At 38.5% G+C, this 25,056-nt stretch overlaps 1 protein-coding gene and 1 long non-coding RNA gene across 2 annotated transcripts in view; one reads left to right on the forward strand and one right to left on the reverse strand.

The window, feature by feature from the left end:
- The window catches only part of ABR (ABR activator of RhoGEF and GTPase), a 283,141-nt gene that overhangs the window by 236,365 nt on the left and 21,720 nt on the right, over positions 1 to 25,056 (reverse strand). The window lies entirely within an intron of this gene.
- Positions 8,756 to 16,106, forward strand: LOC127558866 (uncharacterized). Its single transcript, XR_007952989.1, has 2 exons — positions 8,756 to 10,863; positions 13,832 to 16,106. It is a non-coding gene; the product is annotated as an uncharacterized LOC127558866 (long non-coding RNA).

The raw sequence follows: 25,056 nt of genomic DNA on the forward strand, positions 1-25,056 counted from the left end.
CCTTTTGCAAAAAGGAAGCTTCCCACGTGAAAGAAAATGGGAAACTTGGCTTTCCCCGTCTCTGGCAGGTTTCAATATTAGTCTATGTGAACCAGCCCTTTTTGGTTCTAATTTATTTTTATCTTGAGATTTTTGATTATGAACTTGATAAATCTCAACAATTATGAACATTTCAAAATAGAAAAAAATGGAAAAGAAGAACTGTGGATGGAACCGTAAACTTTCATTTTATGGAATTCTTTAAAAGGCAACAAAATATGGTGGACAGAAAACTGGCTTTAAAGCTGGGAAGACCTGGGCCCACATTCTACCTTTGACACATGCTTGATGTGTGGTGCTGACTAACTCCCTAAATGCTCCAGCTGACTCTCTTAAAACTAAAAGGCTGCAGAGATGGCTCTGACATGTGTGATAGGGATGATGGGAAGAAAGGGGCTCCTCATCTGAGAGGTCCATATACTATAATGAAGTCACAAGTCCAGTCCCCATCCATATATCCATTTTTAACAATGATAGCAAAATAGCATTGCTTATCTCCGTCCTGCCCATAATTTCCTTCAGCTCTCTCTCTGCAGTCTAAATTTTGTGTTGACACATTCTCTCTCTCTCTCTCTCTCTCTCTCTCTCTCTCTCTCTCTCTCTCTCTCTCTCTCTCTCTCTCTCTCTCTCTAGTATTACCCCTCTTCCCATGGCAGAATAAAGGACTGTTAGAAATTTTTACAGATTTTTTCCACATAGGAGTTCTGAGGCTCTGAAAGGTTAGGTTATTTTCACATGAACTAAGTGGAAGACCCAGGATTTGAAGCTAGGTTCTTGGATGCTAAATCCCGCGCACCAGTTCTCCCTTACAACAAATAAGCAGAGCCAAGCAAAACAAACGCACACACACATTGACCACATCTAAAATTGTATGTGTGCATCCTGTGTCTCCAGGCTATCACACTCTCAGGATGGGGGGTCTGTTTCCTCATTGATCTTCAGAGATCACGGTCGGTCTTTGTTTTGATCACAGTTCTGAAGTCTTTGAAGGTTGCTCTCTCTTACATTATTTGGTCATCCTGACAATTATTCTCCAGTGAATCAGCTCTTAACAGTTGAGTCGGGTGGGGATTGGGGGGAGGACTGACTTAGATGAAGAGGCGGAGTACCTTTCTACCATCTGGCCAGCTCCCAGCAGGGGTCCTCTCCATAGCGACAGGGCTGGTGGGGGGAAGGGGAGGAGGCAGGGGAGAAATGATGGGACAAACGAACTCCCAGATAATTTAAATATGAAATACCAAGCAACCACATCAACAACAAAAGTTAGCTCGTTCTTAAGCTGCCAGCCGTGGGGTGAGCCTGGGGGCCAGGACCAGGGCGGAAGTGAATGGAGCTCTGCAGGCGGCCGGCAGAGGAACCCAGCCGGTGGGTGGAAGGAGGTTAGGTTTCGGTGGTTTAGGCTGTACTGCAATTACAATGCTAATCTATTCATAGGCCCCAGGCGCAGCATCTATGAAATCATCTGGAAGGCAGTTTGTTCTTTGTATCAGAGCAGGGGACAGCAGTGTAGCCACCAGTTAAGATTCAGACGTTGTTAGGGCCGGCGGAACCTTGGAGAGCGCCGAGTCGGAGGCCCCTTATGTTACAGACACCCACCGAGGGGACAAGATTTGTCCCAGAGCATCACAAGTCAGTGGCCGGGCTCCCGTGGGAGCCTGGGCTCCTGGAGGCCACTGCAGTGCTCATTCTGAGACTAATGCTAATCAGAAAGTGCTGGTTCTCTTCTTCCTCTCCTTTTTATGAGGAACTCACAAACCCATTTTCTTATTTTCCAGCTCTCTCAGGACCCACTGAGACACACAGAATGATACAGTGGAAAGAAACACAGCTACAGATTTAGACCTGAAAGGGGCCTGATAAGTCAAATTCAAGCCTCCCGTTTTACATAAGAGGAAACTGAGTCTGGGCTAGAGGAAACTAGGTTGCCAGTAGATAGAGCCCTGGCCCTAGAGTCGGTTATTCTTGAGTTAAAATCTGCCCTTAGATGCAAGAAACTTAACCCCACTGCCTATTTAAAAAAAAAAAAAAGGAAACTGAGGCCTGGAGATTCACTCAGTCAATGTACACTTACCAAGTTTCAGGCCCTATGCTCAAGCCAAAGTATGTCTCTGCCCACAAAGTTCCCATTCTAACAGGGAACACAACACTTCAAAACTTGACATTTGGGGTATAAATGGAAGGTCATTTAGGAGGAAGGGCATTAGCAGTTGAGGGGGAAGAGGACTGGCTCCCTCCAAGGTGGGGCTTGAGCTCGGTTTTGAAGGAAGTTAGGGAGGAGGTGAAGCTTGAGAGCGTGAGCTCAGTGGGAGAGCAGTCAGAGCCGGGTGCTGGTGGGCGCCAAGCAGGCTGGTAGAGCCGGCTTGGGTAAGATGTAGAGGGAAATGAGGCGGAAGACTGCAAGGAAAATAGAAGCCCAGATGGGAAGGACTTTAAAACCAAGTAGGGGGGTTTTATTGGATCTTAGAGGGAACAGGGAGCCTGTTAGTATTCCCTTGCTACAAAGTTCCTCAGGAGAGAACATTCGGGCAATGTTTGTCATTCTATCCACTACACCACACTGTCAGAGGCCCAAATTGAAATGGCCTCTCTATTTCTTACTCTCAGTGTCACCTTAGGCAAGTCATTTAGCTCCTCTAAGTTTTGTTTTCTCATTTGTAAAATACATGTTGAGATCAGACTAGATGCTCTCTAAACCCATGAATCTATGAATTTAAACCTAGGTCACATCAGAAATGTGTGTTTACAGAGCAATGGGTATAAAGAAGAGAGAACAACAACCCAAGGAGGTTCAATCATGTCCAATTCTTCAAGACCACATTTAAGTTTTCTTGGCAGAGATTCCAGAGTGGTTTGTCATTTCCTTTTCCAGCCCATTTCATAGCTGAGGAAACTGAGGCAAACAGGGCTAAATAACTTGCTCATGGTCACATAGTAAATTCCAGATTTGAGGTCAGATTTTAACTCAACAAGATGAAGCTTCCTGACTTTTGACTCTTTACTCTATCCACTGAATCACCTAGCTGTTCCTAGATAAAATCCAAGGACCTGATTGGAATCCTTCATCTATAACTAAACTATATTATCCTGGAGAAATTATAATCTCTCTCTATCCTTCAGTTCTTTTCTCTGTAAAATGAGGAAGCTAGATTAAATCAAGGACCCTTATCCAGTAGTCTACAGACCTCCAGGTAGAGTTGAAGGTATCTGTGAAGGGAGGAAAGGAGAAAGGAAGAGAGGAAAGGAAAAAGGAAGGAAAGAAAGGAGAAAAGGAAGGAAGAAAAGGAGGGAAGAAAAGGAGGAAAGGAAGGGAGGAAGAGAGAAAGGAAAATAAAAATAAGCATTTATTTAATACTTACTATGTGCCAGGCATTGTGCTAAATGGTTTATAAATATTCTCTTCTTTGATCCTTATAACAACCTTAGGAGCTAAGTGATATTTTTTATCCCAATTTTACCAATTGAGAAAAATAAAGCAGATAGAAATTGTGACTAGCCCAGAAGAAGAAAAAAAAATCAACCAACCTTTGGTTTTCTTTCTAATCATGTGTTTTATCTTATGAATTAAAAAAAAAAAACAACAAAATGATTTTGAGAAAGGATCCTTAGGCTTCCTTACAATGTCAAAGGGTCCAGAGCACACGAAGTAAGTAATCCTGGACTAGATGCCTCTGACGTCTCACCAAGGTTCTCCAAATATCTTCATGGTCGTATGTTCCCTTTTTTCATCTAGGTAGAAAGGCTGGACCTGTTCACCTCCATGCCCTTTCCTCCCCCAAGCAAGGCTTTGCAAGTCAAGGAGCATGGAGGTGGATGAGCACACAATGCCAGGTCACAGGCTTATTATGATAATAATCAGATGATAACTACTGGGTCATTAATGGTACGGAGAAGAAACTAATTTTTCCCCCCAGAGCAATGCTGAATAAATGAATCCCTTAGTGCAAAGGAATGACACTGAATTCTGATTCTACTGCTACATGTCTTTATTAATTTCAGCCTTGCCTATCTTTGTAGATAATCCTCAACTTTAAATAGTTGCTTTAGCTTCTACATAGCTCTGTTTAACTATTCCTTTTTGATGATCTATTTTCTGCTTGATGTGATTTTACTATGTTCATTTTTTTATTTTGTTCACTAGATTTTCTGCCCTCTTCTTTTTCATCACGTTAAAGATGGATTGATTTGGTTTGGTTTTTCAAAAAAAAAACAGCGTTTAGTTTTTTATGTTCCAACATATCTATTTCTCCTCTAATTTTAAAGATTTCCTCTTTTAATCTTAGTTTGGTTTTATTTGTTGATTTTTTAAATTTTAAATTGCACATTTAATATACTAACTATCCCTTTTTCTATCTTGTTAATATAAGTTCTCAAGGATATGATTTTCACTTTGAGAATGGTTTTAGTTGCATCACAGGAATTTTGGTAAGTTGTCTCATTGTTATCATTTTATTCCAGGATTGTTTCTATTTGTTCTTTAACCTACCTTAGTGACTTTGGTCCGATCACTTGACCTCTCTATTTTACAGTCCCCTCACCTGCAAATTTAAAGGGAGGATAGGAGGAATCGTTAAAATTCCTCCAGTTGGATCAATTAGCATTTATTAAGTGCCTATTGTATGCCTGGCATTGTGTTAAACACTAGGAATACTGAGAAAGGCCAAAACAAACAAAAAACTCATCTCAATCTCTGCTTTCAAAGAGAAAGCTCACAGGCCAGCTTAAGATCTGAAGAGTACAATCTTCTGTAATAAAGATGTTGGTGTCATTTGTCCCTAACAGGAGGACAGGAGACTAAGCCTACTGTAATTTTAGAGGCTTCAGTGATCTGACTAGCGGATCTTTGAATCTAAAGCTTAAAATATCCTTATTGATGTGGTTGAGTCAATTCAATGAATACATGAAAAATCTCCCAGAATTCCTGCTGCCATCCAATTACAGAGAACAAGAAAAATACAACAGGTTGATTTGCCTGAAGCTCACAAAGTTTCAGCTTTATTGGATTCTTCTTTTGTATTTTAGTCATTATTTCATTAAACATAGATTAATTCAGTTTAATATGTATTATTTTCCTCAATTACATGTAAAAACAACTTTAGCATTTATTTTTTAAAAGTTTGAATTCCAAATTCTCTCCCCTCCAAATGAGAAGTCAAGCAATTTGGTATAAATTATGCACGGGTGATCATGCAAAACACATTTCTAAAACATAGATTGATTCAACATAGAATATAGATCTACTGTGTGACAAGGAATTGAATCAAGTCTTAGAAATCTCCAAGTGGATTTGTGATGTTACCAATTCAGGAATTCCATCTAATAATGCAAATTGCCACCCAAGAGCGCTTGCCCCATCCAGTCGGACCCTGGTCCATGCTCTCTCCAAGGGAAGGAAGCGGAGTTCACCTGTGCTGACAGCCTTCCTCACCTTCTCCCCACATCATGAGAGTACCAATCAGATATTCTGGTGGTCCCTTATATTTATCACATAACCAGCTCATCTTTTCTTCCTTTCACACAATTCCTACAGGGTTTCCTTTATTCCGGTTCTCAACCATTCCTTTTTAGGTACAGCCTGCTCACACTCATCAAGTTTGTCATCCTTTCCCTCTGTGGGATACTAAACATACTCTGCATGGTACATCATGGATGCTTAATAAATACCTTCTGCCTCTGACATTCATCTTTCATTCTTCAGAGAAGGTTGGGTTCCTCCCCAGAAAAAAAATCAGCATTCATGGGATATTGAGGTCAATAAAAGAACTCTAGTTTCCTGAACTCCAACCAGCCCCCTCTAACTCTTTTTTTCTTTTTTTTTTTCCTGAGCCAGTTGGGGGTTAAGTGATTTGCCCAGGGTCACATGGCTAGGAAGTGTTAAGTGTCTGAGATCAGATTTGAACTCAGGTACTCCTGACATCAGGGCTGGTGCTCTATTCACTGTGCCACCTAACTGCCCCCTCTCCCTTCTTTTTACTCTGGGGCCACCTTGTTGTCCACGTGTATTGCCTTTCCCAGGTAGATATCTAGTTGGACAAGTGTAAGGCCCACAAGTTCCGAATTTTGGTGTGTGATGGACCCCTGGAACAGTCTGGAAAAAACTTTAGAGCCCCTCTCAAAAAGAATGTTTTTAAATACACAGGATTACAAAAGGAGCCAATTATTCTGAAATATAGTAGCAGAAATTAAAAAAAACACAAGCTTATTCCAGTACTCCAGGTTAAGAGCCCCTAGGTCAGCTTTAAAGCATCCATTCAAATGTACATTCCAAACCTGGGAAACAGACTTTCTTCATTCATTTTGGCTGGGGGTAAAAGTTTTTTTTTTTTTAAATGATGAAGTTTCTTCCCCTAAAAACCTCCAAAGGCTCAGAAATGGCGTACACTCCCCACCACGTCCATATCATCCCACACACCATTTTACAGAAGAAAAATCAGTTTCAAAAAGGGGAAAAAACATGCCCCAAGATGCAAAGCTAAGTTAGTATCTACCGGCTCTGCTGATCTCCAGATTGTGGCTCCTTCCAGAGGGAAACACTAAAAGAATAACTAGTAACTAATCCACTAATAATCACTTAGCTACAATTGGCCAAGGAGTCAGTAACTTAGAACCTCTCAAGTTATCACACTGTAGCCAGATAGACTACAGTACTAACAGTGCCTTACATGGGCTCAATGTTATTCTTCCTATTCAGAAAGCTAGGGGTTGCAGGGGATGGAATACCAGGCTTAGGTCAAGAGGATGTGAGTTCAAATCCTACACCTCAGACAGTTTTGTGATCCTGGGCAAGTCACTTAACTCAGTTTGCTTCAGTTTCTCCATCTGTCAGGATGAGCTGGAGAAGGAAATGGTGAACAAGTGTCCGTGCAAGAAAATCCCAAATGGGATCATGAAGGGTCCAGATCACTAATCAACTGAAAAACAACAAAGTGACTTCCCCCAAAGTCACAAAGATTCTAAGTAGCAGAGTTAAGATTTGAATCTAGATCAAAAGATCACACATCTAAAGATGGAAGCTACCTCAGAAGCCATCTAGTCCAATCTCTCTCTCTTTTTTTTTTATTAAACCTTTTTATTTTCAAAATACATGCATGGATAATTTTTCAACATTGACCCTTGCATAGCCTTGTGTCTCAGATTTTCCCCTCTTTCCCCCCATCCCCACTCCTAGATGGCAAGCAAACCAATATATGTTATACATGTTAAAATATATGCTAAATTCAATATGTGTAAACATAGTTATACAATTATCTTGATGCATAAGAAAAATAAGATAAAAAAGAAATGAAAATGAGGGGGCAGCTAGGTGACACAGTGGGTAGAGCATCAGCCCTGAAATCAGTAGTACCTGAGTTCAAATCTGGCCTCAGACACATAACACTTCCTAGCTGTGTGGCCCTGGGCAAGTCACTTAATTCCAATTGCCTCAGGGGGGAAAAAAGGAATGAAAATGAGTAAGAAAACAAAATGCAAACAAACAACAACAAAAAGAGTGAAAATACTATATTGTGATCCCCAACTCAGTTCCCACAACCCTAGATCTAGAATTCTAAGATACTGAAATAATAATTAATTAAAAAACTTCAATCTATGGTGGGTAACGAGAGATAAATCGGCTTTCTTCTCCTGGTAACCCTCATATTTAGGGAAATAGAGGCATCAATTACACCATAAGACCAAGGAGGGCAGTATGACACAGAGGTAAGAATACTGAGATTGATGCAGCTTTGAATCCTAATTCCCACATTTACCATTTGTGCAAATCATTTCATCTCAGTTTTCTCATATGTAATATGAGGATAATAAAAAAATGCTTCATTGGACTGGTATGAGGTCAGGAAATGATTCATTTGTTTGTTTTGGTATCCTCAGCACCCACACCCTATTGGGTGCTTATTTATTTATAAGTGCTTAATTAAATGCTTGTTGATTAATTCATTCTGTTCCTGGTCCCATCACTTATAAATCACCTACTTTGGGCCTTCGTTTCTCCATCTGTAAAATGGGAAATTATTCTTATTTCACTTGAAAGAATGTCAGGATTACGACATGAAAGTGTTTATGAAAAGAAGTTTTCAAAATTACATTAGGGCTTGGAAAGAATCAAGCATAAAAAAGGGAGAGATAATGCTCCTTTGTACTCTTCCCAGTTCTAAAATTTATTCTAATCCACTTAGGACAGAAGTATACTGATAGCAGTTCTCCTGAAAGTGGCCAAAGGGGTCTTTTCATGAGAAAAGGTGAAGAATGGGTATTCCTTCATACTTTTTGCAAGAGTTTTTATTTTTCTATAGATTGCTGAGCTTGGAATAAATACCCCATTATCATTTATGGAGCTCCTGCTATCATCAGTGAAAGTGATAGTCAGCATTTTGCAAAACCTGTTTTTATCCAGAGCCAATTAAAGATGGCAGGGGAAAATTTGGATTCTTGAAATTTTCCCCCTCCCCAAAGGAAAAAAATGTGTGTGTGTGTGTGTGTGTGTGTGTGTGTGTGTGTGTGTAGTGTAGCATTTAGAAAGGGGGGAGGGAAGGGGAACCACTGGAAAATAAAGGCTAACTTTCCCCATGTTTCTGTATATAATAATTGAATAATACTTTTTTATCAATCAACCAAGATCAACTAAGCACCTACTTGTGCCAGGCAGTGTGCTAAATACTGGGATTCCAGAAACATTAATTAAGCAACTACTCTGTGCAAGGCACTGAGCTAGGCTAAGACAGAAATAAAAAACCAAAGTCTGGGTACTTTACTTTTATTTATTTATTTATTTATTTATTTATTTATTTATTTATTCAGGGGCAGTGGGGGGAAGGGAAGATATTGTTGGTACACAAAGAAGTAAGTAAATAAAACCTATTTACATAATATAAGAAAATTGCTTTTTTAAAGAAATTAAATTCACTGATATCTTGTTTTATCTTCCCAATACCTTTTCCTTCCTCTCACTGACAAAGTCATTTCTCCTAACTAAAAGTAAAAGCATTTAGTCAAACTAGCCAAAATATATTCCACATCTGCAGCCACTCCCCCCCCCATCCTGCCCCACCCCCGGCCTTTTTTCTAAGGAAAAGAGGTAAATTTATTTTATCTTCCAAGACAAGTTTAGCTATTATAAATATATAGTATTCAGGTGTGGTTTTTGTTTTTAAAAAAAGTATTAAAAAAAATTTAAGTACAATATAAGTAAAAATACTAACACTGTAATAATCTTTAAGCATTTCCTGGTTCTGTTGTCCTCACTCTTCATCAGTCCACATGTTATCTTGTGCTTCACTAAAATTCTTTATATTTATTACTCCTTACATATCTATAGTGTCCAATATTCATATATCACAATTTGTTTAAGGATTCCTCATCAATGTGCATCTACTTTATTTCCAGTTTTTGGCTCTTACCAAAAAGAGCTATGGATATTTTGTTATAGTATGTACCTCTTTGGGGCTCATACTTAGCTGGAAGATCTATAGATCAAAGACTATGGACTTTGTCACTTTCTTAGCTTAATTCTTAGTTGCTTTCTAAAGTGGTTGGGTCACTGTACAACTCCACCAACAATGTATTAGTGTGCTTTTCTTTCCTCAATTCCTCCAAAATTAATTATTTCTATCTTTTTCATCTTTGCCAAATTATTGGGCAAAATATAAAACTCAGGAATTTCATTCTAAACAACCTTTTATATGGCCAAAGGTTTGCAGTTATTTTGAGAATTTGTTTCTATCTTCTGACCACTTGTTAATTAAGAGAATTAATGCTCTTGGTTTTATTTTTCTTTAGTTAATCTTTTATATATCTTGACTATCAGACCATTAAAGAGGCAGCTAGTGGCAAAGTAGATGGAGTCAGAAACACCTCTTCCTGAATTCAAAACCGGCCTCATGTGTATCCTGGATAAGTCCTATTTAACCTTGTTTACCTCAGTTTCCTCAGTTATCAAATAAGATGGAGATGGAAATGGCAAACCACTTTAGTCTCCACCAAGAAACCCAATGAGTCAGACATGACTGAATAATGACTGAACAAAATAATAGGAAGCCTCAGGGGAGGGTGATGTGGGGAATAGATAAGGTGAAGAACTTACAGGAATGTATGAATTCTTTTTCTGTATTTTATTATTTCTGTGTTTCCCCTATGACCTGTATAATATGTGCAGGCTCATATCTATTTGAGCCTTGGCCAGCTAGAAACATATTTACTTAACCTGAACTGATGACATTTATTGGTATTTGACATTTATCAATATTTAGTCTATTAGCTGGACCACTGTCTGCTTGATTAAGCCTGAAGGCCTGACTTTGTTTCCCAGAAATCAGGAGATTTCAGGGAAACAGAAACCTTCCATTCCAATCTCCCCAAATAGCAACAACCAATTAGATGCCTCCTCCTCCCCTTTCAATGCTCTCTTACTTGTGATGTAATTTCTTGTATAAAAGCTATGTATCTTTACTACTTCTTTAGCCCTCCTACCGCGAGCTTATCTTGCGATGGGACGGCTCATCCTCCGGAGGTTTTTCAATAAACAACTTTTCTGCCTTCTACTGAGCGATCTCTGAGTAGTTATTTTGGGTAAGGGTCTTCTACATCCCTCACAGATGGGGGCTCGTCCGGGATGGGGTCTTTGGGGGAGATGGCTATGTGCACCCCGAACAGGGACAGGCGCCCACGGAGTAGTTTTCTCCATGGTCTCTGGCTCTGGGTGAGCAGCCTCCCTCCCCTCTTAGACAACAACCCGAAGCAGGGATACTCAGTGGAACGCAGAATTGAAGATTGAAAGAAGTAGAGTCCTGATGGCCGGCATTTGCAGCCTGAAAAGAAACATATGTTCTCGAGGTAAAGCTCTTGGGAAGTCTGGGGGTTTATTGGCTGGGTCGAGGGAGACCCTGAGGGATTAGCCCTCTTAAATTTATTTTTGGTGTGGACTGCTGTTAACCCCAACGATAAAGGACTTTTCCTAAGGAAGCTCTCGGGTGGCTGTGGGGGCGTGAGGGTAACATAGGGCCTCCGCCTGGGCGTGAGGGTAACATAGGGCCTCCGCCAACACCTGGATCGGGTCCAGGGTGGTATAGAAGCAGTCCGAAAATTTGTATCAGGACGTTAGCTAGGAAATTCAAGACTGGAATGAACTTCCAGATATACAAGGGAAGAAAACTGGGAGGATGTGTATCCCAGGATTATTTGGGTATATCAGACTTAAATCTGTATGTAAAGGTGAAAATAGAGTTTTGTGAATGTCTGTGTGTATGTCTGCTTTGCATTGCCTTTGTTCTGTGTTAAAAGTTAGAAAGCTCATAAGAGATAAGAATTCAGCTCTGTGTTACAGGCTTAGAAAAATATCAGGCTGAATTGTGGGAACTGGAATTCATTCAGAGTAGTAATTCTTTCAGAGTGGCTCAGAATGTATTGGTCTTAGAATTTGGGAACTAGTTTTGGGCTTTTCAAGGAAAGAAAATCTTTTTTTCTCTTTCTCTCCCTCTGTCTCTGGCAGTGGCTTTGCGGGAGGAGGGAAAGAAGGGGGAAAAATAAAAACATAGATTGAAAGTTTGGAAAGTTTTGAGAAAATAGAAGAACAGTGGCTATCGCTCCTATAAACAAGGAGCCTGTTATCAGGACTCAGCCAAAGAAAAGAATTCTCAAGGTAAAGCAAGGATTGGTGCTTAACTCTTTCCTGCTTACTAAAGAAAAGACATGGGAATAAAGTATCTAGGTAAATTTTAGGAAATTTCACAAACTGAAGTACTGGTTAATTTTAAAATAACTTTAAATTGGTGTGTGTGTTAAGATTGGAAAATTTAAGATCGGAAATAAGAAACTGCAGATATTGGAAGGGAGGAATAAAAATAGAGTCAGAGAGGTAAATAGTTGAACACAGGGGCGTAATGACCTGTTGGACCTGTGGGAAAACTAGGCATACTTGTAAAGAAAAAAAATTTGCAGGAAAAGAAAGAAAAATCATTATTAGTAAATTTGCCTTCATGGAATTAGAGAACAGAAAGTTTAAGAAGACTAAACTGGGTAATTGTTTGCAATATTTGATTAAGAGTTTTGGGAATTTACTATATTTTAAAGAGGTACTATAATTTTGAAATTGGAATAAAATTAAAATTGGGGGAAATAATTTACTGTTGCCTTACACATGTTAGATTTATTCTGAGTATAAAATCTTAAGAATTTTTCGAGTATTGTGGCCTTTACAACTGAAGAGAAAAAAATTTTTTTTTTTTTTATTATTTGGTTGGACTTCAAATTGAAATATAGGTTATTAAACAAATGCCAGTAGCTTACCTTAGGGAGGGCTTATGTTTGTATCTCCCTACTTAAATGGTATGTTGCTTTTTAAAAGTATTGAGTAATTTGTAAACTATATTATAAGTTTTATGAAATTTGATTCAAAATTAATTGTGAATCTTGAAGTTTAAAGTTTAAAAAAAAAAGATGATTTAAAGACAAGGGAAAAGAGATTGATTTACAAAAGCAATTAATAGTTTAAATAGAGCATCTAGTCGGAAGGATTTTTGGTTTAGGAGTGTTTAAAGTATGTAATAAATTTTGAGCAAGTAAGCATTGGGAAGAGAGACAGAGAGATGGGATAGGAGAATGAAGGTAATTTAAGAAGGATTGATTAATAGAAACAAATGATTTCAAGAAGTCGTCAGTGGGAAAAAGAAGGAACTGGTTGGAAAGGGTAGTCACAGAGAGATGGCTGTGAGAAGGGATATGTTTTTGTGGGAGGAGAGCAAGCGAGCAGCAGTAGAAAGCGGCAGCCTTGGTTCCTTTGGCTGAAGAAAACAAATGGTTATTTAAAGAGACAAACTGCTCTTACAAGATGTTAATTGATTGAATATTTGTTTCTTTAGATACATAATGGTTATGAATATTAAAGAATATGATCAGAAATGTGGTATATAGTTTGAAAGGGTTATTTCAAAAAGTTTAATTGATGTTTTCAAGAACTTTTCAGATTCTTTTTATGTGAAAATAGGAAGTTTTAATTAACTGTATTGATGCCAATTATCTGAAACGGGACTTCAAGGATAATAGTTTTTGCCTTCTTCCTTTTGAAAATGTTTTTGTTGTGAACCATATGTAGTTTGGGATTTTTCTGTATATTGGGTATTTTAAAAGCAAAATAATTGGTATATTAAATTTATTCAAGATGCAACATCTACTTGGGTATATAAGAATTGTGTGAATTTTCTGGGATAAATTTCTTACTGTTATTGATATAAGGTCATGGTAAATAACTGAGATTTATTTGAAACTTTGGAGACGAAATTCTTTGGGCTTGTAATTAATGCTATTTGGAAGTTTTAAAGCTCCATTCTTCAGTGTGCTGAAGATTGAGTTTTAACTGCTTATATTATGTTATAGTTATGTTCTTGCATTTTTTCCTCCTGTGACTGATTTCTATGATCAGAACAATAGTTAATAAGAACTGTTAATGTAATTCAAATATGTCATATCTTGCTGTTTCCAATCTGGTTATATGTAATCTTTATATCCTAAATACTTAGGCAAATAAGTATTTAGCCTGGTCATCTGTCTGTTACAGGATATTTGTGTTTTATTTTTAAAATGTTTTTTTTTAAATGATAAGAGGACAATTTACAATGGTCTGTGAAACCTAACTGCTATTTATTGGAACTATAGCTGTCTGCCTATCCTGTGAAGCAAGCTTATTCCTTCACACAGGAACTGCTGGCCAATCTATACTGGCCTCCCCACATGTTGTTGCAGGTCCAGACTGTTCTAACTTTGTTAGATTTAGTTTTTTTTGTTCTAGATTTTGGTCAAATTACAGATTATTGAATCTCTTCTGAGACATGGATCGGCCCATCTGAAGCTTAGATTGACACCACACCCACACCCTTGCATGGATTGAGCACCTTCACCCACTTCTCAGCCTGAAGCAGCTAAGATCGAGACCATCGCCAGTGCTCCTGATGTAATTTGGACTGATATGGGGGAAGTGGGAAAGTGGTTGATGAATTATTGTTAAAATTACAATTCTATTACTAGAGTTAGAAAAAAATGCAAACATTACTGTGTGTTTAAGATTTGGGATGGAAATTATTAAAAATGGTAACTATTGCTGTTAAAGAAGCTATAAAATGTTTATAATATCTATGTTCACTTCAGAATATGTAATTGTTTAAGGTATTTGATTTGATTTGATTTGATTGATTTTAGGAAACTCCTCCTGTACTAGACTGTTATGTATGTAGGAACTTTAATTCACTCTTGGGATTTATATGTGGATGGTTATTTGACTATTTATTATTATTATTTTTTTTTTGGATGATTCCTTTCCATGAGGAAAAAAAAAAGGAGAGGAAGAGATAGGGAACTAGGGAAACTGGTGGATTTTTCTCAAAATACCTAAAAGAGTGGGAACCCTTAGTTTTCTTTCACTTTTGCCTTTCGTACTTCTGCCCCATCCCCTATACCACCAGTTCAGATTAAATTGGAAGTCCTTAAGCAATCTTTTTTGTTTTTACTATGTTTTAGCTTTGAAACCCCTCATTCTGTGGAATTGCCCTGGCAGACTCAGTTTTGGGAACTATTCTGTTTTAAAGAAGATTAAGATTAAGACACTTGTCTTGGGACTGGCAATCTCCAGCCCTGTAACCCCAGTTTCTTAACTGGTACCTCAGCATTTTTAATAACATTGCCCTTTTGAGATCAAGCCTCTAAAGTTCGGGGTTTGTCTGCCTTCATGTTCTAACTGTGCATGCTCTGATAGCTCTGCTCAGAAATCTGTATTCTAGTAGCAGCCCTGTCTGTCCCCCTGGGTGGGGACAGGTGGAGCTACTCTAAGCCTCACCCTTCTCCCCTGGAGTGGGTTGCCCCTATGAATGGGCAGCATGACTGTCTCGAGCCCTGCTACTCCCTTTATAAGCAGAAGCTGAGTTAAGTGCACAAATGACTGCAGACCACCTAACACAGTGAACTGTCCATCTCAAACTGGATTCTCTGGCTGAGATGAGGGCCTTTGTACTGCTGATAACTCTGGGGTTGTCAGGAAGAGACTTGTCCTTGCCATAAGTCCTTGCATTTTCTAGTTTCATTTTGATTTATTTGCCTCACATTGGATTGGTCAAAATTATGGTGCTGAGACCTCCCAGGTATCTTAGGGAGGTAATTCAATAATTCAAATATTCAGAAGAAGAGTGTGTAATGTTGTGCCTCAGTTCCCCTAGATTGTCATCTTTATCTGTCTTTTTATTTTTATGTTTGCCAAATGCCAATCTGTTCTATGATAACTGTTTCTAAGATAGTTGGTGGAAGCAATTTTTATGGTATGAACTTATTGCAATCAATGGTATTATCCTGTTGCTGCTATGTCTACCCTGTATAATTACATTAGTAACCAGATTAGTTCAGTGGTCCCTATCAAAATATTGCATACAGAAAATGCTATTAAAATGATGATTCTTCAGAGAAAAGACTGGAATGTATTAAAGAGGGATGATCTTGATTGTGAACTTGATAAACAATGTATATATAGATATACTAACTGATTTTGAACAGTGTGTAAGTTCTTCATAGAAATATGATAAAAATCATTTACATGTCAGAAGGGGGGAGCTGTGGGGAATAGATAAGGTGAAGAACTTACAGGAATGTATGAATTCTTTTTCTGTATTTTATTATTTCTGTGTTTCCCCTATGACCTGTATAATATGTGCAGGCTCATATCTATTTGAGCCTTGGCCAGCTAGAAACATATTTACTTAACCTGAACTGATGACATTTATTGGTATTTGACATTTATCAATATTTAGTCTATTAGCTGGACCACTGTCTGCTTGATTAAGCCTGAAGGCCTGACTTTGTTTCCCAGAAATCAGGAGATTTCAGGGAAACAGAAACCTTCCATTCCAATCTCCCCAAATAGCAACAACCAATTAGATGCCTCCTCCTCCCCTTTCAATGCTCTCTTACTTGTGATGTAATTTCTTGTATAAAAGCTATGTATCTTTACTACTTCTTTAGCCCTCCTACTGCGAGCTTATCTTGCGATGGGACGGCTCATCCTCCGGAGGTTTTTCAATAAACAACTTTTCTGCCTTCTACTGAGCGATCTCTGAGTAGTTATTTTGGGTAAGGGTCTTCTACATCCCTCACAGTGACATGGTCAGACCTGTGCTTTTTTGGCCACTTAGAGGAGGGAGAGTCCGTAGCCTGGGAGACCAATCAGAAGAAAGCTATAATCATCCATCCACAAGGTGATGAGGTGTCCTGTATCCCAGAGGCAGCCATGACAGTAGAAAGAGAAGACCAAGAGGAATCGTGGATGACAAGGACATGGGAGTAGGAGAGCTCCAAAGCACGGTTCTGTTAAAATGATAAGTTCTATTTTCAGCATGTTAAGTTTTAGATGCCTACAAGAATCTAATTTTCTAAGTTATGGTACATGAAAGTAATAGAATATTATTGTTCTATAAAAATTATGAACAAAATGATTTTAGAAAGGCCTGGAAAGATTTACATGAACTGATGCTGAGAAAACAAGCAGAACCAGGAATACATTATACATAGAAACAGCAAAATTGTTTGGTAATCAAGTATGAAAGACTTGGTTCTTTTCAGGAGTTCAGTGATCCAAGGCCCTCCCAATAAAGTTGCGATAGAAAATGCCATCTGCATTTAGAGAGAGAACTGTGGAAGACAATGTAAATCAACATATGCTATGTTCAATTTTTTTCTTTTTCTTCTTTTTTTCCTCTCTCGTGATTTTTCTCTTTTGTTCTGATTTTTCTCTCCCAACATGATTCATAAAGAAATGTGCATTTTAAAAATTAATATACATGTATAACCAGAAAAAAAAACAAGAAAAAAAAAGGAATCAAATTTGAGGTATTCAAAAGGCTAGATCTCAAGAGAGGGATTAGATCTGGGGAGATTGTTTGAGATCAGTCTAACAATTAAGGAGAAGAGAGAGATCAAGAAAGGGGGACTATGCACTGAAGGAAACTAGACATGAGGTTAGAAAACCTTCAAAGCTATTTAACTGTCTAGATACTTTTCTTTTGGTCTTTCAATACACTGAGGACCAGGGGTTAAGCAAAACCCCTCAGAAATAGATTATTTGTTGCTGACAGGATACACATTTTTCTAACCACTCTATCTATGCATGCTCTCCTAGGAGAACCCAGTGGAGTTGGGCCTGCTTATTAACAAGGCATAGAAAGAATCCAGATAAAGGTCCTGCTATCAACTCCAACAGCTCTGGCTAAGAGAACTCAAATATTTACTAACATGAAAAGCAAATATATCGCTTTAACTCTTCCAAGATCTTTGTTCTCCCCAGAACTGTTGTTCATTTCAATCTTGTCTGACTCTTCAAGACCCCATTTGGAGTTTTCTTCACAATGATACTGGAGTGGTTTGCCCTGTCCTTCTCCAATGGATTAAGCAAACAAGACTAAACGACTTCACCAGGTCATACAAGTAGTGTCTGAGAATGGATTTGAATCCAGGTCTTCCTAATTCCAGGCCTGACATTCTATCCACTGCACAATCTAGCTGCTTTTCTCCCTGGAATACACATATACATAGACACACTCATTTTTCACACTGCCAGGGACTGAATTAAAGATTCTTTCTATGAAGAAAGAAATAGAATTTGGGTATTCCCTTTAAAAAAAAAAGATGAAAGAAAAGAAAGAAAAAAAAGAAAGAAAAGAAAGGAAGGAAGGAAGAAAAGAAGGAGGAAGGGAGAGAGGGAGGGAGGGAGGGAGGAAGGAAGGAAGGAAGGAAGGAAGAAAGAAAAAAGAAAAGAGAAGAGAAGAGAAAAAAAGAGAAGAGAAGAGGAAGAAAAGAGAAGAAAAGAAAAGAAAGTGAGGGAGGAGGCCCAGAACTTGCAATACAATATGTGGTCATTTTTCCATCAGGGGAGAAAACTCCTCAATCATCTCAACTGGAAATCTCTGGCAGTTTGGGCAAGCCACTTGATCCCAGGTTCTCAGTTTCCCCATCTGTAAAATGTCGAAGTTGGATGAGATGATCTTTAAGGTCTAAATCTATGACCCTTCCACACTTTGAATGCCTTTCAAAGCAGAGGGAATGGGCCTGAGGAAGCTGACAAAGCTTGGATGGTCTGCACATGGCAAATGGGTCACCAATATAAAGCCACTTATCTAAAAGGGCTTTCTCCTGAAATCTTCCAAGTGTTACTTCCCACTGTTGTTCTGTCTCTCCAAAGGTCACATTTGGCTCCCGACTCAATTGGATTGCTTTCTGGATTTTTCCACACAAAAGGATTATTTTATCAAGTAAATTCCTCCCTCTCCCTTTCTTATCAGCTCCCAAAAACCAGGATTGCTTAGAAAGGCTTTTCTTTTCTACCTCCTAGACAGTTTGCCAACAGGATCTTCCAACACTTGGGAGTTCTTCAGTTTTGACTAAATTCAAAGTTCTGATCTCTGTGGGTAGACAGGTCACTATTCGGCTCACTAAGGACACTAAGTGAGAGTCCAGAGTCTGTTCAAGAAAGAGCCCAGTATTTGAAGTCAAAAGACTACAGATGTTGACTCCGATATTCTGACTATAAGATCAAAATCACTTCACATCTTGTTTTTCCTCACCTATAGAATGAGAATAATTATATTACTTACCTTCATGAGAATCAGAGGATCACAGAATCTATAATAGATTTGAACTGGAATGAGACCTTAGAGGCCATTGAATTCAATCCTTCATTTTACAGCCAAGAAAAGGGAGACACAGAAGAGGAGAGGAGAGAGACGGAGATGGGATGGGTGAGGGTCTGAGCCTAGGTTTGAACTTATTTCTATGTTCAGTGCTTTAGATAGAGCTACATAGATAGAAACTAGATTATATATTACCTTGGCTCTCCTAAAGAAAGGGCTTTAAGGGCCTCCTTCAAGAGGCCCTCCCAGAGCAATTTGGAACTAGGCTCAAAAAGTTATCAAACTGTGCATACCCTTTGATCCAGCAGTGTTTCTACTGGGCTTATACCCCAAAGAGATACTAAAGAAGGGAAAGGGACCTGTATGTGCCAAAATGTTTGTGGCAGCCCTGTTTGTAGTGGCTAGAAGCTGGAAAATGAATGGATGCCCATCATTGGAGAATGGTTAAGTAATTTGTGGTATATGAATGTTATGGAATATTATTGTTCTGTAAGGAATGACCAGCAGGATGCAACACAGAGAGGACTGGCGAGAGTTACATAAACTGATGCTGAGTGAAATGAGTAGAACCAGGAGATCATTATATACTTCAACAATGATACTGTATGGGGATGTATTCTGATGGAAGTGGATCTCTTCGATAAAGAGAGCTAACTCAGTTTCAATAGATCAAAGATGGACAGAAGCAGCTACACCCAAAGAAAGAACACTGGGAAATGAATATAAACCGCTTGCATTTTTGTTTTTCTTCCCGGGTTATTTCTACCTTCTGAATCCAATTCTCCCTGTGCAACAAGAGAACTGTTCGGTTCTGCAAACATATATTGTATCTAGGATATACTATAACCTATTTAACATGTAAAGGACTGCTTGCCATCTGGGGGAGGGGGTGGAGGGAGGGAGGGGAAAAATTGGAACAGAAGTTAATGCAAGAAATAATGCTATAAAAAATTACCCTGGCACGGGTTCTATCAATAAAAAGTTATTTTAAAAAAAGAGGCCCTGTCAGATGCCCCCAAAAGTTTAGAGCCTCTTCCCTCAAACAAACAAAAAAAATGATCTTTAGAGGGCAGCCTTCAGAAGCAGGAAGATTTCAAATCTCATCAAGATTTTGTTGTAGTAGTTTGTCCTTCATTCTGAAGAAGGACCTTGATGTCAGGAAGATGATACTATGACTTGCAAGTGAATTGGACTGAATTGAGGGAGAGCTGGGCAAAGTCATCAACCTCACTTTCTCCTTCAGAGCCATCTAGATCCTGTGGTCAGACAGAGATCAGGAAGACTGGAGATGGCCCTGGTTGCAGGAAGAATTGCAGAGCAGATGCATGGGTAGGAGTTTCTGGATAGGGATTTTCTAAGCATCCCCCCCCAAAAAAAATGGAGGTCCAGACAACCCCCAAAACTTTTTGTATATATTAAATATGTACATATTATCTCCCTCATTAGCACCCGAAGGATAGGGATGGTCAAGAGTATTGTAGTTTTTTGTTTATTTGTTTTTTTCATTTATTCCTCATCTCAAACAAAATTCTTAGATATATATGCACACTGTTATTCAATAATTTAGTAAAGAGGCAGCTAAGGTAGTAGTGCATCTGCCTTGGAATCAGGAGGACTGAGTTCAAATCTAGTCTCAGGCAGATACTAGCTGTCAAGTCACTTAACCATGACTGCCTTGCCAAAAAAGAAAAAGAAAAAAGAAAGAAAGAAAGAGAATTAATGAATAACTATGTCCTGTGCTATGCTGATGATTTAAAAAAGAGAGAGATAGTAAAAACAAGATCCCCAGAAATGCAAATTAAGACAACTCTGGGAAAAGTGGGACACTAATATATTGTTGATGGATTTGTGAAATGATCCAATGATTCTGGAGAATAATTTGGAACTGTGCCCAAAGGTTTATAAAAAATTGTGCAAACCCTTTGATCCAGCAGTCTCTACTGGGTCTATATCCTGAAGAGATCATAAAAAAGAGAAAAGGACCCACGTATGCAAAAATGGTTTTTGTAGCAGCAAGGAACTAGAAATTGAGTGGATGCCGATCAGTTGGAGAATGGCCAAATAAATTATAGTATATGAAGGTGTTATTCTATAAGAAAAGATGAGCAGGCTGATTTCAGAAAAACCTGGAAAGACTTAGATGAACTGAAGCTAAGTGAAAGTGAGTAGAACCAAGAGAATGTTGTACATAGTAAACAGGATCATGTGATGATCAACTCTGATGAACCTGACTCTTTTCAGCAATGAGATGATTCAATTCCAAAAGATTTGTGATGGAAAGAGCCATCTTCATCCAGAGAGAGGACTATGGACATTAAATGTGGATCAAAGCATACTATTTTCACTTTTTTTGTGGTGGTGATGTTTGCTTGGCTTTTTCCATCTTCTTTCTCATGTTTTTCTTTCCCCATTTTGATCTGATTTTTCCTGCACAGCATGATGAATATGGAAATATGTTTAGAAGAAATGCACATCTTTAACCTATAGTGGATTGCTTGCTGTCTAGGGGAGGGAAGGGAAAATATTTGGAACATAAGGTTTTGCAGAGATAAATGCTGAGAACTGTCTTTGCATATATTTTGAAAAATAAAAAGCTATTATTAAAAAAAAAAGAACAAACCAAGGTTCCCTCAAGGAGTTCACATTCTAAAAGGGGAAATATATGCAAATGATACACATTAACTGAGTGATTGAAGGTTACAAGCTGAATAATCATAGAAATTTTTTATTATCTAAAAGAATCAGGAAATCTATGATTTGATTCCCAACTTGGGGAAAAAGGTGTAGCCAAATAGAAAGTAAGGCATTTCCATAATTACAGACTCCCCTCAATCAGCTTTTCTCAGCCCCAGCCAAGAGTTGGACCATCAGTCTGAATTCTAGCCCAAAGAAGGTACTTCTAGGGCCTCTGGTAGCCTCCTGCCTATGAATTGGAGTGCAGGGATCTAAAAGCTCAAGAGAAGGAAGGAGCTTAGGTTGAGAAGAACAACATTTCTCATGGAACAGAGCAAAGGGGATGAGATATCACTAAGTTATAGTAACTTCTATTTCTATAACCTCTTCCTCTCACTGACCCTAGGAGGCAGATAGCAATATAAGAATGAATATCCCCATTTTATTACAAAATAAGAGAATAAAGCCTCATAGAAAGAGGTTTAGTTAAGTTTGATTTATTTGTTTTTAAATGTGTATTGAATTTTAAAAGTCAGAACCCTTCTAATAACGGCCTCATTTCTAAAATATACAGAGAATTGACTCAAATTTATAAGAATTCAAGCAACCACTGCACCACTTAGCTGCCTGCTTGGATTATGGTAGGTCCTCAATCAATAAATGGTCAAAGGATATGAACACACAATTTTCAGAATTTGTGTGTTCAAATTGTATGTTCAGAATTGTGTGAAGAAATCGAAACCATTTCTAGTCATATGAAAAGATGCTCCAAATCACTATTGATCAGAGAAATGCAAATTAAGACAATTTTGAGATACCCACTACATACCTGTTAGCTTGGCTGAGATGACAGGAAATGATAATGACGAATGTTAGAGGGGATGTGGGAAAACTGGGACCCTCATACATTGTTGAGGGAGTTGTGAATGGATCCAACCCTTCTGGAGAGCAGTTTGGAACTATGCCCAAAGGGCAACATAACTATGTATAAATGTTTGTGGCAGCCCTTTTTGTAGTGGCAAGGAACTGGAAACCAAGTGGATGCTCATCAATTGGGGGATGGGTGAATAAGTTATGGAATAATATTATTCTGTAAGAAACAATCAGCAGGAGGATTTCAGAGAGGCCTGGAGAAACTTACATGAACTGATGCTGAATGAAATGAGCAGGACCAGGAGATCATTGTATATGACACCAACAAAACTATGCAATGATCAGTTCTGATGGACATGGTTCTTCTCAACAATGAGATGATTTAGGCCAGGCCCAATGATATTGTGATAGAGAAAGCCATCTGCACCCAGAGAGAGGACTGTGGGCACTGAATGTGGATCACAATATGGTATTTTCACTCTTTTTGTTGTTGTTTGCTGGCATTTTATTTTCTTTCTCTTTTTTTCCTTTTTGATCTGATTTTTCTTGTGCAGTGTGATAATTGTGGAAATATGTATAGAAGAATTCCACATGTTTAACATATATTGGATTACTTGCCGTCCAGGGGAAGAAGTGGGGGAAAGGAAGGGGAAAAAATTTGGAATACAAGGTTTTGCAAAGGTCAATGTTGAAAATTATTCATCTTATGTTTTGATAATAAAAAGCTTTAACAAAAAAAGTATAAAAAAGTCAGAATCTTTGGTAGTAAAGTTAGTCCTGCCCAATAAAAAATCCACAACCAGCAGTTAGCAAACTCTACTGCCCTACATTTCTCCTCACACCCATAGCTCCCTCCCAGTCTAACAACCAAAGAACAATGGGGTTTCATTTCATATCCAAAGTACTTCAGTCAGCTCTAGCCAGCCAAGAGGAAGGAGTCCACCTCCCTATAGGTAAAAATAGAAACATCACCCTTTATGGCTAGAAAAGACCTCTGGGATCATAATAGTAGGTCCCATTTGTAGCGGTAACCCTGCAAGGAGCAACAGAACACTTGACTCATATCCATCCTGCAAGGGAGGTGATGTAAACATTATTTTCTTTGTTTCTGTCCATAAGAGAGTTTTTCCTGAATCCCTCCCTTCCGACCAGTTGGGGGAGTATCCTTACCCTTGGAAAATAATTATCTTGAATACATTTTGTATTTATACGAATATCATCTCCTTCCTCCTCCTACTGGAAAATAAGCTCCTTGAGGACAATTTGATTCTGGGTTTTGCATTTATATCTTCAGTGCCTGGAATGTTTATTTATTGTTGTTGCTCACGTCTGACTTTTTGTGACCCCAAAATGGCAGAGATATTAGAGTAGTTGGCTATTTCATTCTCAGCTCATTTGACAAATGAGGGAACTGAAGTAAACAGGGTTAAGGGACTTGCCCAGGATCTCACAGGCTAAGTGTGGCCAAATCTGAACTTCTACCTTCCCGATTCCAAGTCCAGTGTGCAACTACTGCACCACTTAGCTGCCTGCTTGGATTATGGTAGGTCCTTAAAACACATTTGTTTACTTGGACTTCGTTGTCCACTGTTCTGGCTTTATTGTTTCCCCTCCAATAACCTTATGGTTCAAACTGGCTTTCTTATTAGAGTTCACACATAACTTTCCATACCCCATCTTCAGTCCTTCTCTCTCCATCTCTATCCCCCATGCCTGGAATGTAGTTCCTCCTCCTTCCTTCCTCCTCACATTTAAGAATTCCCAGCCTCCTTTAAAACTCAGAGCAAACAAATACATACCAACTCCTCCTTCCTCCGTCTTCCCAATCCCTCCAACAAGTTACCTTGTAAAAATTTATCTTGGAGCTATTTTGTTTGTACTCACGTGTGGGCATAGTGCCCCCTAAAGAAAGTAAATTCACAGAGAACAGCAACTGCTTCATTTTGGGCCAGACTCCCCTCTCTGTGCCTAGAATGGGGTAACTGTTAAATAAATATTGGCTGAGTGACTGATTTTGACTCCAAAAGCCAGGTCTTACCTACTTCCCTGGTTTCTTATTAGGTTAGGGATGCATATGTTGGATTTAATGTGTGTGTGTGTGTATATATATATATATATATATATATATATATATTATATATATATATATATATATATATATATATATATGTGTGTGTGTGTGTGTGTGTGTGTGTGTGTGTGTGTGTGTGTGTATATATATATATCTTTAACCATGTTTAACATATATTGTATTACTTGTCATCTAGGGGAGAGATTGGGGAGAAGGGGACAGAAATTGGAACACAAGGTTTCACAAGGATGAATGTTGAAAAATTACCCCATACATATATCTTGAAAATATAAAGCTTTAATAAAAAAAGTTAGGTTAGGAACAATGACACGACCTGTGATATCTCCAGTGTAGGAGATTCTTAGGGAACCAGAGAGGTTCTCACAGTTATTATATAGTGGAAACTGGGCTTAAATCCAGCTCTCCCTGACTTTGGGGCCAATTTGTTTGTCATTGTACCTTGTTGCTTTGCTCTTACTTGTGTCAAGGGCTGGACTTTGGGATGGGGTTGGGATAATGAAGGCAAATGGAGCAATAAGAAAGAAAGGTGGAAATGGAAATTCAGCGTTCTAAGTCATAATGTTCAATAAACACCAATCAATAAGGTTCTGTCACACCTTCCAAATGACAAAGAATGGAACTTCCTAAAGAGAAAATAAACTCTACAGAGCAAAGGAGGCAACTCAAGCTATGGATGCTCTAAATTTTAGAGCAGGAGTCTTCAAACTACACCCGCGGGCCAGATGCAGCAGC

The sequence above is a fragment of the Antechinus flavipes genome, chromosome 4 (assembly GCF_016432865.1).
Source record: "Antechinus flavipes isolate AdamAnt ecotype Samford, QLD, Australia chromosome 4, AdamAnt_v2, whole genome shotgun sequence".
NCBI classification, from domain to species: Eukaryota; Metazoa; Chordata; class Mammalia; order Dasyuromorphia; family Dasyuridae; genus Antechinus; species Antechinus flavipes.